The 16469-nt window shown below is 37.2% G+C and overlaps 1 protein-coding gene across 6 annotated transcripts in view; it reads left to right on the top strand.

Moving 5' to 3' along the window:
* The window catches only part of LOC134212970 (CD63 antigen-like), a 119073-nt gene that overhangs the window by 3740 nt on the left and 98864 nt on the right, over nucleotides 1-16469 (top strand). The window lies entirely within an intron of this gene.

Below are 16469 nucleotides of genomic sequence, written 5' to 3'. Positions count from 1 at the left end.
GTTCGCCTTACAAGCTCGATTCCCAGTCCCTCCACCAAACCTTCGTCAGTCGCCGGATGCGCAGCCTTATACGGTGGCGTATTGGGGAGCGCCCTAACCGGTACAACTCCCTGATGACGATTGACAACTTGTTCTTCTCGGAGGCATTCCTCCAACGTTACCCGGATAAATGGCAACCGAACAACAACGATCATTGGATTCACGACGCGGATAAATGGACACAATAGACTCACGGTGAGATGGACCAGCAACGACAACAATCAATAATGGAAATCTAAAAATAGATTCTGTGTAGATTCTGGTAGCAGAATACCACAGTAGATCTCGGCACAGTAGCGGTTAGGTAATACAGAGTGCCTACCAAATGAATAAAGGAACAAAAAAGCCATCTAGTGTCTGCAAATTATCCGTACAGATTTTGATAGTTTGCTTCTACAAAGCAAAAACAGACAATAATGGACTGAATCGGTAGCTATATGGGCATAACAACTCAGCAGGCTGTAACAGATGTATATTCTGAGAACACTGAGCGTCATTTCATGTATAAAAAAATAAGTCTTTGTGAATGCTTTTTTTCCGGTTTTCCGAACAAAAAGGAATTGCCTTCCTACTCACCCGATTTGGATTGAATTTATCATTCGGTATGGTCCATCTTGAAATCAACAGCCATCAAAACACCGAACATATTATCGAGACATTTGAAATCATGTCACAATCGTCAAAAATGTGTGAAAAGTATCTGTATAGAAACGTGCGGCCATCGTGATTTTTTTCCAACACGATCGAAGGCGTACAACTCAGGATACAGGGGTCATTTTAATGTAAACAAATTCAGCTTGGTTTATGTAGTCCTATTATAAAAACATGCAATGCATGCTGGTTCTTTAATTTATTCCAAAAAATATTTAAAAACCTGTCTTGTTGTACGGATAATTTGCAGACACCCTGTATGTTTGCTTTTGGACCCTTAGTCTCCTAGAGGAAGTAAATTAATCGGAATCGCCTAAAATTGCAACTTTCTGAAATGTAAGTTTTCTTAATTTTAACAGTCAACATATTTTGAACCCATGTTTTTATTTTCGTATAACAAAACAACTTGATAACTTCCAAAAGTCTTTCATTTATTTTGGGCTTGGATATTGAAGGCACTTATCTGTAACCGATTTGCTTGAGTTTGATTCCACGGGGAATCCTGTTCTATAGTTTCCCATTCATAATTAACCAGATCGAACATTGAGAAAAGCACCATAACCGCTAGGTGGAATAATCAAGATTATTTTTTAAATTGTAATCATTACATTCCGTTTGATTTACGTGACTATTGCATGAATTAGTAGACGTTGAAGCCTGTCCGTTAAATTTTGGATACTTGGATAGTTTTTTAATTATTTTATTCCAATAAATTAATTTAGACAAGAGCATTTTTCGAAGCATGGTTCAGCTGGCATGTAAATGGAGTGTTTCAGAATTATAAAAGGCTAAATGAGAAAATACACTTTCGGTCATAACTTTGGGTTCTTCCCATACAATTTTTTTTATTGTCTTTATTAAGGAGTACTTTCTGGCCTAGGACAAAGACAAATAATGGGGCCCTCCTTAGCCGTGCGGTAAGACGCGCGGCTACAAAGCAAGACCATGCTGAGGGTGGCTGGGTTCGATTCCCGGTGCCGGTCTAGGCAATTTTCGGGTTGGAAATTGTATCGACTTCCCTGGGCATAAAAGTATCATCGTGCTAGCCTCATGATATACGAATGCAAAAATGGTAACCTGGCTTAGAAACCTCGCAGTTAATAACTGTGGAAGTGCTTAATGAACACTAAGCTGCGAGGCGGCTCTGTCCCAGTGTGGGGATGTAATGCCAATAAGAAGAAGAAGAAGACAAAGACAAAGCATGACAAAGTTTTTACACATATTTTTGTAGTCTGATGGCCGATTTGTGATCTTCAGGACTCATTTGATAGATAAGCGGTTCTCAGCCTTTTTCCCGAATGGTACTTCTTCGGACTTCTGCAGCGTTGGAGGTATTTTTAAGTTTATTTAGCTATGGTAGTTCTCGTCTTAAAAGAAGCTTAACTCATACGGAAAACTGAATCTACCCAGCAGTTTTGCCTTTACTCTCTTTTCCATACACAGAATTCACAGATAGAAAAGATTTCTACCGTTTTTTGAACCGAAGTATTCCACCAGTTTCAAAAGGCAGACAAAAAAATTTCCTTGAAGAATTATAAATATATAATATAAAAAAAGAACATTCCATGAAGATATCAAAATTATTCACTGAAAAACACAAATTCCATAAATTAATCAATATTAGCAATAAGCAAATCTAAAGCCTGTCCACGTTATATTTCGGACACTCAGATAATATCCACTTGATTTGTCGCCAATTCATTAATTTGGACGACAGCTTGAACATGCTTAAAGAAGCACGTAAAGTGAAATGATTTAGCTGTCATGTAAATGGTTCGTAAAAGTGGTTTGTATTTTTTTTAAATCACTTGAGAAGATGGGTGTCCAAAATTTAATTATAAATGGGAGACTCTCTTCCATTACGCTCGTTTTCGCTAGTATCAAGGCTAGTTTTGCATTTGCTGCAATATTTTTACCTCAGCACACTAGATAAGGTTTTTTTTTCTTCAGATCTCTGCAAAAAAGTTTGATGTAAATCTTGGCATGGTTTTGTAATAATCAAAAGAGAAAGTAGACAAAGAGAGGCTCTTTTATGGACTTTCGAAGTATTCAAAAATCAGTTTCATAGCTTTTTTATATTTTTCCATGGATATTTTCACCCATTATGCATTACTCTTTATTGATATGATGTGAAAACTTTATTATTACTTGTAGAACAAAAATAATTAAAGCCTGTCCACGTTATATTTCGGACACCCATCCTCCAATGCGATTTTTAAACATTTTTTCAAACTACGGAGACACTTCATTTACATGACAGATAAATCTCTCCGGTTTATGTGCTGCTATCAGCATATTTTAGCTCACGTAACAAATCGATTGAGCATTATCAAACTGTCCGAAATCTATCGTGGACAGTCTTTATTTGGAAAATTTTGTAATTGTTTATTGCTAATTTTAATTTATTTGTTGGAATTTTGTATTTCTCAATGAAAAATTTAAATTTTTTATAACTGCAATTTTTACTTTTAAAGTTGCTTATACATTTAACATTTTTTGAAAAAAAAAACTATTTTTATGACAATTTTGCATTATTCTTGGAAATTTTATACTTATTTATTGCTTCTACCCTAATGTCTTTATGAAAAATTTCTTTTTTTACCTTTTTTTTAGAAATCCACTCTCCAAAGGCTTTCCTTAGGTTTCTACAAAAACAAAAACTGTTAATTATCCTAATATTTTTAATTTTTTTAGTAGTATCTGTTTACTTTATGTGTAGGTAGGGAGTGAGTGCTAGTAATGGACCCCTTAACGACGGAAACTTACTTCAATCGCTTCGCTAGAGTAAGACTCATGTCAAATTGCCATTCTGCAGCACTAGATGACAAGCAACAGGTATCAGCATCGCGTTTCGTACATAGCACGTGGTAAAACATTCATTTTTACTACTAAAATATGTATTTTAAAATTATGTAGCCAGGTTGCCTATTATGGCCACCACCCCCGGGTCCATAATACGCAACATCTTGTTTGTTTACATACGTATTATGGTCTCCCCATTTGATTTACATGTTCCGGTTGCCTATTATGGACCCCCCTTATGTGATAGTAATGGACCCTCTAGCGCGTTTACATTCATAAATTAGTTAATATAACTAAATTTCAGACTCTCAGAGCACAACAATTGTATGGAACTCGAACTACTACTCTGATAAGTGAAACAACTTTATTCTATGAAAGTTTGCAGGAAATTGTAGATTCAAGCGTTAACTCTAGGTTTTTGTTCAGGGGGTCCATTATACGCACGGGGTCCATTACTAGCACTCACTCCCTAATAAAGACCAAGTATTATGATCAGGAATTGCAAAAATTAATTTTTGCTTCGTCAATATTTTTTTTGGAGTTGTAGCACCCCCTCGGGCCAACGAACGTACCTCGCTAGGGTGCATGTACACCAGATTGAGAACCGCTGTGATAGATAATGAGTATATCTTGTGCTAAAAATATTTTGTATAGCATAGTTTTTTCTAGATGTATGCCAAAATTGAGCTTAAAATTGCCCGTTTATCTAAATTGAACCTAAATACAGTGTTGACTCGGTTTTGTCACTCCCCGATTTTGTCTACCCCCGATTTTATCACGTTTTCGACCCGATTTTAACACGTTCCGATTTTGTCACGTTTTCGACCCGATTTTGTCACCCCAAAAAAAATGTCTTTCTTTTTATTTTCGTAAATAATACCACAAACAACATTGATTTTCATGAAATAACTTTCACCGTGTGTAGTTTATTACGAACGACTTCTAAGTACCTGGGAAATATTCTGTAAGCAATTTCGACAAGAAAAAACGGGTACCAGGTACCAAGGCATAAAATGATTCATATTTGTGGAATGAATTAAAAAATTGGAAATATTTTTTTTTCAATTTTGTCACATACCCTGTTTTATCACCCCAAAATTCACCAGGGGGGTGATAAAATCGGGATATTACTGTATATGTAAACCTGAATTTCTGGAAAGTGAAATGACAAAATTTTAAAGCTAGTGTGGGAACAGGGCCCTAAATGCATACTCTGTTGATACCATTTTTGAAAATACGGCAAAATCTTGATTTGCTCATAATTACACCCTAAAAACAAACTAATCTTACAATTATTATACAAAATCTTGCCATATACAATTCTGCAAGGTTTCGATACATGAAATGTAAGCTTTATTACAGATACTGCATTGAAATAATACAAAGTTGTAAGATTCCAATAGGGGGAATGACGGCTTTGGCAGGTTTTGTTCTATTATATTGTCAGGGGGTTTTTTAATGACTGATCATGCTCAAATTTGGCCTAAACATTCTTTACATATCAAAGAATATTGTGGCCAAATTTCATAAAATTTAGTCGACAAAACCCCCCTGCCAATAACAGAACAAAACCTGCCAAAGCCGTCTTTTCCCCTACAATGGTTTTCTATATACTTCTCAAGCAACGATGTTGGGAGACCCCATTAGCTTCACCCATCCTTGATTGATGGGAACACTCATAAACATGCATCACTTCTCTAATAGGAATGACAAAAAGCGCCATGTTTTTGTTGATTGTCCTTCGACCCGCAACAGTTGCAACTAAATCTATCCCCAAACCAAACTAAACAGATTTAATTATTTAGTCCGTTTGATTACACACGATGTTTCGGTCCGATTCCAGCTCACATCATTCGTGAAGGAAATGTGCGAGCTTACAGCAACTAAGTTTTATATGTATGGCGCTGTCCAGAGCCTAACGGTACGGTTACCTACGACTACTGGTGAATGGTCGTATTCAGAGCAACTAATGAGTGTCGTCTATCGAGTCAGTCCGGTCATTAGTTGGGAAATGGATGTTGGGATTTTTTTGTCAACAAGTTAATAATGAAGGGCGTGATCCTTCTATCTTTTGGGTTCATCGTGGTACCTATTCGTAATGCAATTCTGCCTCGTTTGTAACGAGGTTTCCAGTATTAAGTATCAAGAACCACCGATGCAAAGCCAGGACATGTCATTACTGTTGAAAAATGCCATGCTTTCGTTTAAGGAACGGAGATCAATACCAAAACATATGTATTAAATAACGAGAGTAATGCTACTCTTACATAATAGTAGTTTTGTACCGCCTATATTATCGCTTAATACCTTTTGGTAAACCTCGTTGTACGAGAAATGACATCCCGTTCCACCTAATGATTACCAAGAGAATGTTTAACAGATCAATGATAACAAAGTATCATTTTATGTAACAGTTCTCGGAACATCACAGAAAGCAATACACTCCCCCGTTACATTCATAGAAAATATACATTTATATAAGTTCTGTACATTTTCCCGTGTGGTAGAAACTGCATTCACTACCTATGGTAGCATTTATGATCAAATTATTGTACTTCATAATTGACTGTTAGAATGCGCAATTATTACAGCATGTACAACATATAGCATGTGTGCCTGCTGCCTCCAGTCCCATCTTCTAAGCATCGTTTTAATTATTTCCAACGAAATTTATCGCTCAAAACAATCACCGAAAATGGATACCAACAGTCAGTATACCCCATTCAAAAGGCTATTCGGCGCAAGCATTAAATGGTATGAGGCGAACGACGAAACGAATAAATATCTCCAGGTCCGCGAGTGGGTGGCGTATGTTTGATGTTGCACAGAACAGGTGAGCTTCTGTACGCTTTCACCGGCTATTATAATGATTCCTCATTTGCATGTTTGAGCCCGTTCATGTTGACGTCGATGTTTTAAATCGACCCATAGAGCACCGGTTGGTGTTGAGGCGTGTTTTTCATTGTTTTATTTTATGATGTTAGGTCGTTTTAAATGTATGTCGTTTTTAAATAAGTTTTGTCTGACTGCCTCAAATTTACGATTACTTCTGGATTGGTATTTGTTGCACGTTTATTTCTAATACTCAAATGTAAGATATTGTACAAGAATTATCATCTTAATATTAACAGATTAAGGAATGTAACTGAAAGCACTCGATGCGGACGTAAATTTTTATCTATTGAATTTCTAACTTTAAAAATTCATGATTGCCAGTTGCCACTTTCCCCTATACCAAACTTCAAACCGTGTATCTTCCTCGAGCATTGTATTCACGCGCAATTTCGACCATTAATCGACGTAATTTATACCTCCCGTTGTCGTTTGTCTTTGTTCACAAAGGTTTTTTTTCTATTTGCGTTTGCGTGGAAGGGCGCCAGGTTGTTTGAGGGGTCTCTTTACAACGTCGAACGTTCGTGTCTTCCCGTTCGCCGTCAGTTCCAATGTAGTCTATAGTGCTACCGGGCAGTCGGAAAATGGGACTGTCCCATATATGCGTTGTCAGGTGCCCCATTCTATCCTCATGAACGTTTATAGGCAAATTATTCCGTCGTGTGCTGTACCCTATAATTTCGTTGCTTATACATTTTTTATACTCATCGACCGACAGGTCGTCTATTTCCACCGAGGAGCTCGTGCATATCTGGACGATGGCAACGAATGATTGCACAATTTCATATCGCTAATAAACCATAGAGGAAGAATGTCGCTTTCGTCACAGGCGAAACATGTTTTGCTGTCGAGGATAGGGCGCTAAATGTCAACGAAGAAAAATTGAATACGTTTTGACAGCTGTGTGCCCAACATGTTTGGGAACGAGAACAAAGGGAACCGCAGCGACAATCTTCCTCTATGGTTTATGGTTTAGCCGCAGCGACAATCTTCCTCTATGGTTTATTACCTCTATTCGCTATAGGCTATATCACGAAACAGTTGAGTGCGTCTTCTTTTGATAAGCTAATTCAAGCATAATTTTTCTCCGTCTACTTGAGTTTGGGCACGAATGAAAAGCTGAGGAATGCTTTTTAAATTTACAGAAAATTGCAGTGGTCAATTGAGTTTGTAGAATACACTACAGATAAGCGATTTCCTTTGTCTAAAACTGAAATGCTTAAAAATAATTATGCCAAAAGTTCTGGGACAGTTCGTTCTCGAATGCATTTTTGCCTTTCTTGTATGATGTAATAACCACTGTTTTGACTCATATTACGAACACTTTTCACATTTTCACTTCGTAGGTCTTTATGACACATAAATAAAAGACATATAATCGTAGATCCATCGTTCCCATTGAGTAGCGAAAAAATATAGAACTTTCATATAAGCAGTAGATAATCATATTTTATTTCAACTATAAACTTATTTTCCTATTTTCCTTGTATTTGATCACCAGACTTGGACATTAATTTACTGTGTTCTGAAAACTCAGATGTAAATAGGGGGAAAGACGGCTTTGGCAGGTTTTGTTCTATTATTGGCAGGGGGGTTTTGTCGACCAAATTTTGTGAAATTTGGCCACAATATTCTTTGATATTCAAAGAATGTTTGGGCCAAATTTGAGCCTAGTCTGTCATAAAAAACCCCCCTTCCAATAATAGAACAAAACCTGCCAAAGCCGTCATTCCCCTATCTACATTATGTGGAAGATTTTGATTTGAAAAATGTATTGATAGTGTGGTTTTCTTACTAGAGTGAGGAAATGTTCGATGGGACTCGAACCCAAGACCCTCAGCACTTCAACAGTTATTAACAGCGAGGTTTCTAAGCCATGATACCATTTTTGCATTCGTATATCATGAGGCTAACACGATGATAGTGATTGTTAGATTTTCCAACAATTCTGAAGAAGAAAAGAACCTACCAAAACCTGTACACATAAGAACTGGGCGAAAATGCTAGATTCTTATGCAAATATTGTATGAGACCTTGCAATTTTGTAAGCTTTTCTTGCAATATTTGTTTGTAAACTTATATTTTTTGGATAAGATCTAACTGAATCTGGATCTGGAATCTAACAATTTCGCATATGCCCAGTTCTTATACAGGGTTCGGTAGGTTCTTATACAGAATTGGTAGAAAATCTAACAGTAGCCGGTTGGGTTTATATCTCGCTTATTCGTTATATTACCCTCTACAAGTGTTCGTAAAACATTAAGCTTTACCGTTAACATTATATTGACTGACACAGCACGGGATCACCGGAATATTTTTTCTCTATCTTTTTCCGAACCAAAGGATGTAGAACTTTTAATAACAATGGAAAGAATTCGAATGCTTGGTAAATACAAATCACACATCAAGCACCAAGGAAATAGAAACAAAAAATCATTTCCTCCCGTAACCCATAAACCTTGTGTCTAATAAAGCGATTCAATATCCAATAAAGCATAGAATGAAGTGAATTCAAAACCCTCCGCCCCCACCTCATTTGTACCGGAAGGTAGAATCAATACAATTGAATTACATGTCAATTTGCTCGCTTCTTCCAAGCACATGTCTTCGTATCATCTTTCGCTATGCAGGAAGTTGTTTCGATGTTGCATAGATTTGGGAACGATTGAAAGGTGTAAATGACGTTGTTATGTTCCATGTTGTGTCTCGATTCGTATGAATACTTAGCTTTAGCTAAAGTGAGTGTTTACAATATGTTTCAACTTTTTATGTTCGGTGATGGCGGTAGCAGATGACTTGATATCAATTGATTACTACAGACATAGACGCGCCATAACATGCTCCGTGTGTAAAAGCTTCCACATTATCCCTTATGCTTACCATATGTTTAGCAATCCCATTTTATTTAGCAAACCCATTGATATAAAATTAGAAAATTAGGACAGAATGGTCTAAAATGCACTTATGGGGCCAAGTGGTCCAACATAGAAAATTATAAATCTTATGGATGAGTACTTTTAAGGTTCCCCCAAACACACGCGACGCGACAGTAGCGACGCGATTCTAACACTTGGCGACAGCGATTCTGTCGCCGTTGGTATGGAAGCGTAAATAAAACATTGCCTGCAGCGACCCAACGATAGAATCGCTGCGACTAGTTGTCGCCGTCGCAGCGATGAAATCGCTTAGGTCTGGGGGAGCCTTTATAAAAGTTGTGAGTGGATACTTCTTAATAACTCAAAATTTGTTTTTAAGTATTAAGTTGTAATGAAAACATCGAGAGGTTTTTACTATAATTTGACGTTTTGTTTCAGATATTTTGTAAGATATTTTCGATTCGTTAAGGTAGCCGTTGTTTATTTCTCATGCAAGTGTATCATCATCTTCATACAACATAGTTGAACCGAAAGGCTATATGATTGATAATTTTTTTTTGATGGAAAGCCCGGAGACTCATAGTGACTCATGTACTGATCGACTCAGCTCGACGAGCTGAGGTGATGTCTGTATGTGTGTGTAAGTGTACAAATTTTGTAGACACACTTTTTGGAACTTAGCATTATCCGATTTACTCGCAACAAGATGCATTATATGGGGAATGAATTGTTTCCTATAGAAAATTTGCCCGATCGGACATTGCATTTCAGAATTATTGAAAAATCATTGTTTTCTCCCAATTTCAAATTCGATTTGTTTTTTTTTAACGGTGGCAATGCATTTTAATCAATGCAAAAACATGCAAAATGATCGAAAAAGGTGATCTATTCCCCTAAAGAGCTTTTATGACTTTTCCAATGTGATCTTATCAATATATTTTATAATGCACGAGAAAGGCATCATCACTGCTAGGTGGATTAATCTGGGTTTTTTTTGTATCATTTTCAATAGGAATCCTTTCTGGTTGCTTGTTATTGATAATTTGGCAGATCGGACTGTGGGCTAAAAAGTCATGGCTAAATGCTGTTTTATTTCTCGAAATGCATAATGAAGCAGAAGCAGAGGCGTTGGGTGATCAGTTCTTCAACCTGTGCCATGTTTGATTAAATTTAATATATGTAAAAGGAAAAAGAATAACAAATATAAAAGGGACCGGAAATGACACATCCGATATAAACGATTCATATTCCAGCGCATCTATCAAATATTGTTTTTTTTTGTGTTTCGTCTATCTGTTTCTCAGCTGCTTCCCATTTTCAGAATTAACTCAAACTAAACATAAAAGTGACAGTTCGTAGAATTAAAAATTAGCAGACTCGTTTTGCTTTCCAATATGACAAATAAGTCATCTATATATTTATTCAAAAAATATTGAACTGAAACTTTTAATTTTGATTAGAGTTATTTCGTAACATGAAACAAAGCTTTCATTAAAGAAAAGGAAATAAAATGTATTAATCTTGATTAGATGACTAATAATAATTTGAAATTAGCATGTCATGTCAGGAAAATAAAGTATGTACAATAAAGTTCATAGCCTAAACTTTTCTCAGTTAATAATTATTCTATTTTCAATTTATTTTTTTGATCAATATTCAGGCCAGGACAAATGTCGAACAGTTATGCGTCTGTGGGCAAGTTGTACGCCTGTTGGACAGTACAACTTGCCCACAAACGGTCCGACTGTACTCCGACCGAACCAAATTTCTGGGGGCGGAGCCAAAGTTGTACAACATGTCGGTGCGTGTATGGGGTAAAGCTGTGCGCCGCCGCGCCGCGGCCTCTGTCGATTTTTATGCGCCGCCACCATTTTTGACCGGCGCGCCGCTGCAATTTTTTGTCCGCGCCGCCGGGGAATTTTGGGCGCGCCGTTGAAATAATTTCAGTTCCGTAGCCGCGGGGTGATTTTGGGAGTTTATCCTCCTTCCTCAATTTGTTAGAAGAAAAATTCCGTTCAAACCGTTTTACATTTGAAAAATTTCGGCTGTGCCGCTGAAAATAACACACTCAAACCTCTGTCATTGTTACTTTTGGTTGGGTTCGTTTTTTTTTTACCGTGTACCAGGTGCACAGCCTTATGTGCCGACACCTTCCTAAAACAATTTTAAATACTGATGGCAGTGAGATATTGTAAAAATAAGGCGGAATATATTCAATTACTCAACGCAAAATAATTTAGGCAATCAACATAAATTTAAAATGTTGCATGTAGGAATATTTGGGTTAATTTACTTTTCATCAATTTAAAAGTTATGTGAAATATCGCATACCCTTATCACGGTTTGGCGAAACCGTCGAAAACAGCTTAGTCAGATTTACTTAACTGGAGCGCGGTGGATTGACATGTTCAAACGTGCTCACATATTGGACAGTGTACGATATAGCGGTACATAGCCGCGATCGTCATTGATGATGATGCATTGGCGCAATGTATAGGACACTAAGGAAAGAATTTGTTTGGGTGAGGAGCGCGGAATAATAACTTAGCCAAAATGATAGAGACAATAAGAGTCTTCATTGAATCTACATACACGTATACAGGTGTATTGATATAAAGGGTTTGTTGCCCCGTATGAAAACAGAGAGAACATGATTTTGATCTTACCAATATAAACTTGAAAGGAAATATTGATATTAGGGTCTGAGTGCTTCGGAAAGGAAGAGCCGACCCGAAGGGTAATGATTCTTTTAGGAAAAGGGGAATTTAATTTAAAAGCCCAGTTGAAAGAAAGAGAAAATATTGATTGATTGATTTTCAAGAGTATACTTAAAATCAAAGAGTAATACAAGCGGTAGCTGTTAATAGCTCGGCGGTATGGTGCGCTGTTTTACAAAAGAACCCATGCTGGGTTCGAATACAGATTTTAAGTGAATGTTTTCACAACTCCGTTGGTTTAGTAGTATCATGCATTATGAAACATTTTGGGACTTGTTGAACATTACTCTGTGAGACAGCAATGTTCAAGTTTAAATGTAAAGAAAGGGGCAGGACTTAGAGATACTCATTTTATACAAAAAATTATATGAATTAATACATTAGTAAATTGAAGTAGCCACTTGAATGTGTGCTCGAAATAAGAGAGTTTTAGAGAGTGAAAAGAGAACAGAATGTTTCCAAGAGAATTTCAAAGGGGACATCCAAAAAAGGGGGCAAAGTTTCGTAAAGTATGGAAGTCCAATATTAAGGCTGAATTGGGTAATCTATGACAAGAAATTAAATAACTGTTGAAAAAAATTGGAATAAAAAGGAAGATGTTTCGGAATTTATGGATTTTTCAAATAAGTTGATCAAGCATTTCGTGAAAAAGAACTTTAGGGAGCATCCATAAAGAATGCAAAGTTGAGTAATCAATGGATGCTAAAAAAATTGAGGATATTTACGAAGTTGAAATTAAAACCACATAGTCTGAACAGATAAATGTGGGATGAAGAAAATGATTACGTTATTTAAGGATTCTCGGATCTTTCGTGGGGTCCAAAGTCCAGTCTGATGCAATTTATGAAATCATTATGAAATTCAGAACTCGGATTGACTATATATACCGTGCGCTTTTCCAAGCTCGGGGTCAGTCCCAAATATTCAGCAGCACCTTTATTGGAATTCGGCGCTTTCTAGGTTTCCCTAGCCGGCCTACCGAATACTCCAATTGAGTCAGGGTCAGTCCCAAATATTCAGCAGCACCTTTATTGGAATTCGGCGCTTTCTAGGTTTCCCTAGCCGGCCTACCGAATACTCCAATTGAGTCGGGGTCAGTCCCAAATATTCAGCAGCACCTTTATTGGAATTCGGCGCTTTCTAGGTTTCCCTAGCCGGCCTACCGAATACTCCAATTGAGTCAGGGTCAGTCCCAAATATTCAGCAGCACCTTTATTGGAATTCGGCGCTTTCTAGGTTTCCCTAGCCGGCCTACCGAATACTCCAATTGAGTCAGGGTCAGTCCCAAATATTCAGCAGCACCTTTATTGAATTCAGCGCTTTCTAGGTTTCCCTAGCCAGCCTACCGAATACTCAATTGAATCAGGGTTGTCCTTAGACACCTCGACACTCGTGACTAGTGCACGAATCGAGATCTAAGTTTAAATTAATTAACTTCTTGAAAAAAGATAAAAGTGAACAGTTAAAAAGTCCGCCGCGGTAAAATCGAAAACCGGTGTTAGAGTCTCTTGATAAGTATCGAAAAAAAGTGTCAGAAACTTGTGAAAACTTCATACGCAAAATAGTGCGAAATCCGTTGAAATGGATAATATTTGAGTTGAATTTCTAGGTAAAAAGTGTAATTATAAGAAACAAGTGTTACATAGTAGAAGAAAAGTATTATTGTAAGAACTAAATAGTGTTACATAAATAAAAAGTTCTTATTCCAATCGTAGTTGAGTGTTTGAATTAGAAAAACCGAAAAACCAGTGCCGCACCGTCGGCCCCGAAAACTTCATATATCGTGGTAGAAGCGTCTTAATAATCCGCTCGGGACATTTGCACTCGTTTCATAGACATTTCCACTTCGTTACATACATGTTAAAAAGCTACATCGCAAAGAAGGTCCTTATTTCGTTACATATGGTGACAGCGGTGGGATCCGAACACTTCATATATCGTGGTAGAAGCGTCTTAATAATCCGCTCGGGACATTTCCACTTCGTTACATATGGTGACAGCGGTGGGATTCATATGGTGGTTTCACAGGCGCATATGACATCACACCTCTTAATATTTTAATTGAAATTGGACGTCATGCTCGTTTGGAGACAGAGGATTTATCTTCGCTCATCTGTATATTCCACTCCCTATAGTAGGGATGAGTCTTTTCTAATTATCTTAAAAATAGGAAATCAACGGGCTTTACTTGCTCGAGAGTCGAGAGAAGCTTAGAAAATGAAAAGATTTTGGATCATTGTATTTGAACAACTGGAACATAAAGTCAGGTGAAACATAATTCTTAGTTGCTTAATGCTTAATCGAACTCAATACAGAAGTCCCTCGCCCTCCAACAACGAAATTTTCTCGCAACACTACTAATTTGCCAGATATTCTATCGTTTTTAAAGAAATCTGATTTTGTAACTCATGAGTCATGACAGACATGATGTAATGTGCCATAAGATGGTTCGATACGGTAATCAGCATAGCATTTCTGGCAATGACAAAACCACCATTGAGCCATTTCACACATATAAGAGCTAGAAATATTAGTGAACTCCTTTTTACATAACTGGTATCTAATAAGGAAATCCTCCTTGTACCTATTTACCCACCTCTTCCTGGGAATGTTTTTCTCCCGGAATTCTGAAAAATTCATTTCTGGGAATTCTCAAATTCTAGAATTCCGCCACCAGTGATTCTTTCTGCATAAATTCTGGGGGTTCAAGACTCCTACGTTAAGAATTTTGAATTCTATAATTCTGAGAATATTCCCTCCCAGAAATACTGCGAAGTTCCATCTTTAGGAATTCTGAGAAACTCATATTTCAAGAATACAGGGTTATACTTTCTCTAGAAATTCTTTAGAATTTCTACCCATGAGTTCTGATCATTTATCCCTTCAAAACTTATGGGGAATTCTTCCTCGAAGGATTTCAGGAAAATTTTGATCCCCTGCAGACTTTCATTTTTTTAAATTCTGAACAACAATACTCTAAGAAAATTCCTGCTCCATGAATTCTGGGAAACTGATTTTTCAATCATTCTGGTTTCTTCCATCTAGAATTCTGGGGATTTTTTTCCTCAGGAATTCTGAGAACTTGCTTATTCAGGAATTATGGGGAATAATTCCACCAAAAAAATCTAAAAAACTGCATCCCACTCACCACCCACCTCAACCCAGGTATTCCTTGATATTTTAAGAAATTCTTCTTCAGGAATTCTAGGAACTCGTTATAGAAATATTCTTACGTTAGTATTTTTGGAGAATTTTTGCTTCAGACGCTTTGGAATATTCCAATTTCAACAAAGTGTTCTATCTCTTTGATTTTGATCCAATGCCAGCTGCTCTACGGGGAAGGGTCATTTAGCCCGAGCAACACAGGTTAGACAAAAATGGTTGCAGCAACTTGATTGTGACTGAATCTGGTCACATAAGAGTTGCAGTAACCCATGTGAAATATGTGTGCTACTAGGGGAGCCAAAACCCATTCTGCCGAAAGCCATTTGGCCGAATGCCACTAGGCCGAACAAACCATTAGGGCGAAACCCATCTGGCCGAAAGTCATTTGGCCGAAAGGGTCATTTGGCCGAACGGGTCATTTGGCCGAAAGGGTCATTTGGCCGAAAGGGTCATTAGGCCGAAAGTGCCATTTGGCCGAAAGGGTCATTAGGCCGATAGTGCCATTTGGCCGAAAGGGTTATTTAGCCGAAAGGGTTGTTTGGCCGAAAGGATCATTAAGTCGAAAGGGTCATTTGGCCGAAAAGGTTATTAGGCTGAAAGTGTCATTTGGCCGAAAGGGTCATTTGGCCGAAAGGGTATTCTGATTGCTGTATTACGAGAATATGTTATCCATGTTTGTATAATAATTAGATTTAGGGGACATTTGTATTCTTATAGTCATTGTAATTTCAGATGTCAGATGACGATATTATTGAATAAATTAAAATAAATAAATAAGTATTTCCGCTATAAGAATTCATTCTATAGGAATTCTCCAGAGTTTTGGGGAATTGCCCCTCAAACAATCAGGAAATTCCTTTCGCACGAATTTTGTGGAATCCCTTCTTCCAAAATTAGGATGAATTCCTTCTTAAGGAATGTGAAGGAATTTGTCCTCTGAGGACACGGTGTGTTTTTCCGAAGAGGCTTATTTTCAAAAAATCAGTATCTCTAAAACACTCACTACACGAAAGTATAGGTTTTCCTCTTTCACGTAAGTGAATTTTTAAAATGTTCTATCGGGGGTCATTTTTCCATACAATTTTGGGGGGGTTAAATCGGCTATCATTTGAGATTTCTATGGAGTTTGCACCAAAAATAGTGAAAAAAAAATTGTTCTAGATCCCCCGATAGAACATTTTAGTTCACCCACTATATGAAAGAGGAGAGCGTATACTTTCACGTGGTGGGTGTTTCAGAGATACTGATTTTTGCAAAATAATGTTTCCTCATAGAGACACCGTGAGGACCCTGGCAAACTACTCACCAAATTCTAGAAATTTAAAAT

This window comes from Armigeres subalbatus, chromosome 2 (assembly GCF_024139115.2).
Source record: "Armigeres subalbatus isolate Guangzhou_Male chromosome 2, GZ_Asu_2, whole genome shotgun sequence".
NCBI classification, from domain to species: domain Eukaryota; kingdom Metazoa; phylum Arthropoda; class Insecta; order Diptera; family Culicidae; genus Armigeres; species Armigeres subalbatus.
Note: the sequence above shows the minus strand (reverse complement) of the source record. Positions and strands in the feature narration are given on the sequence as shown.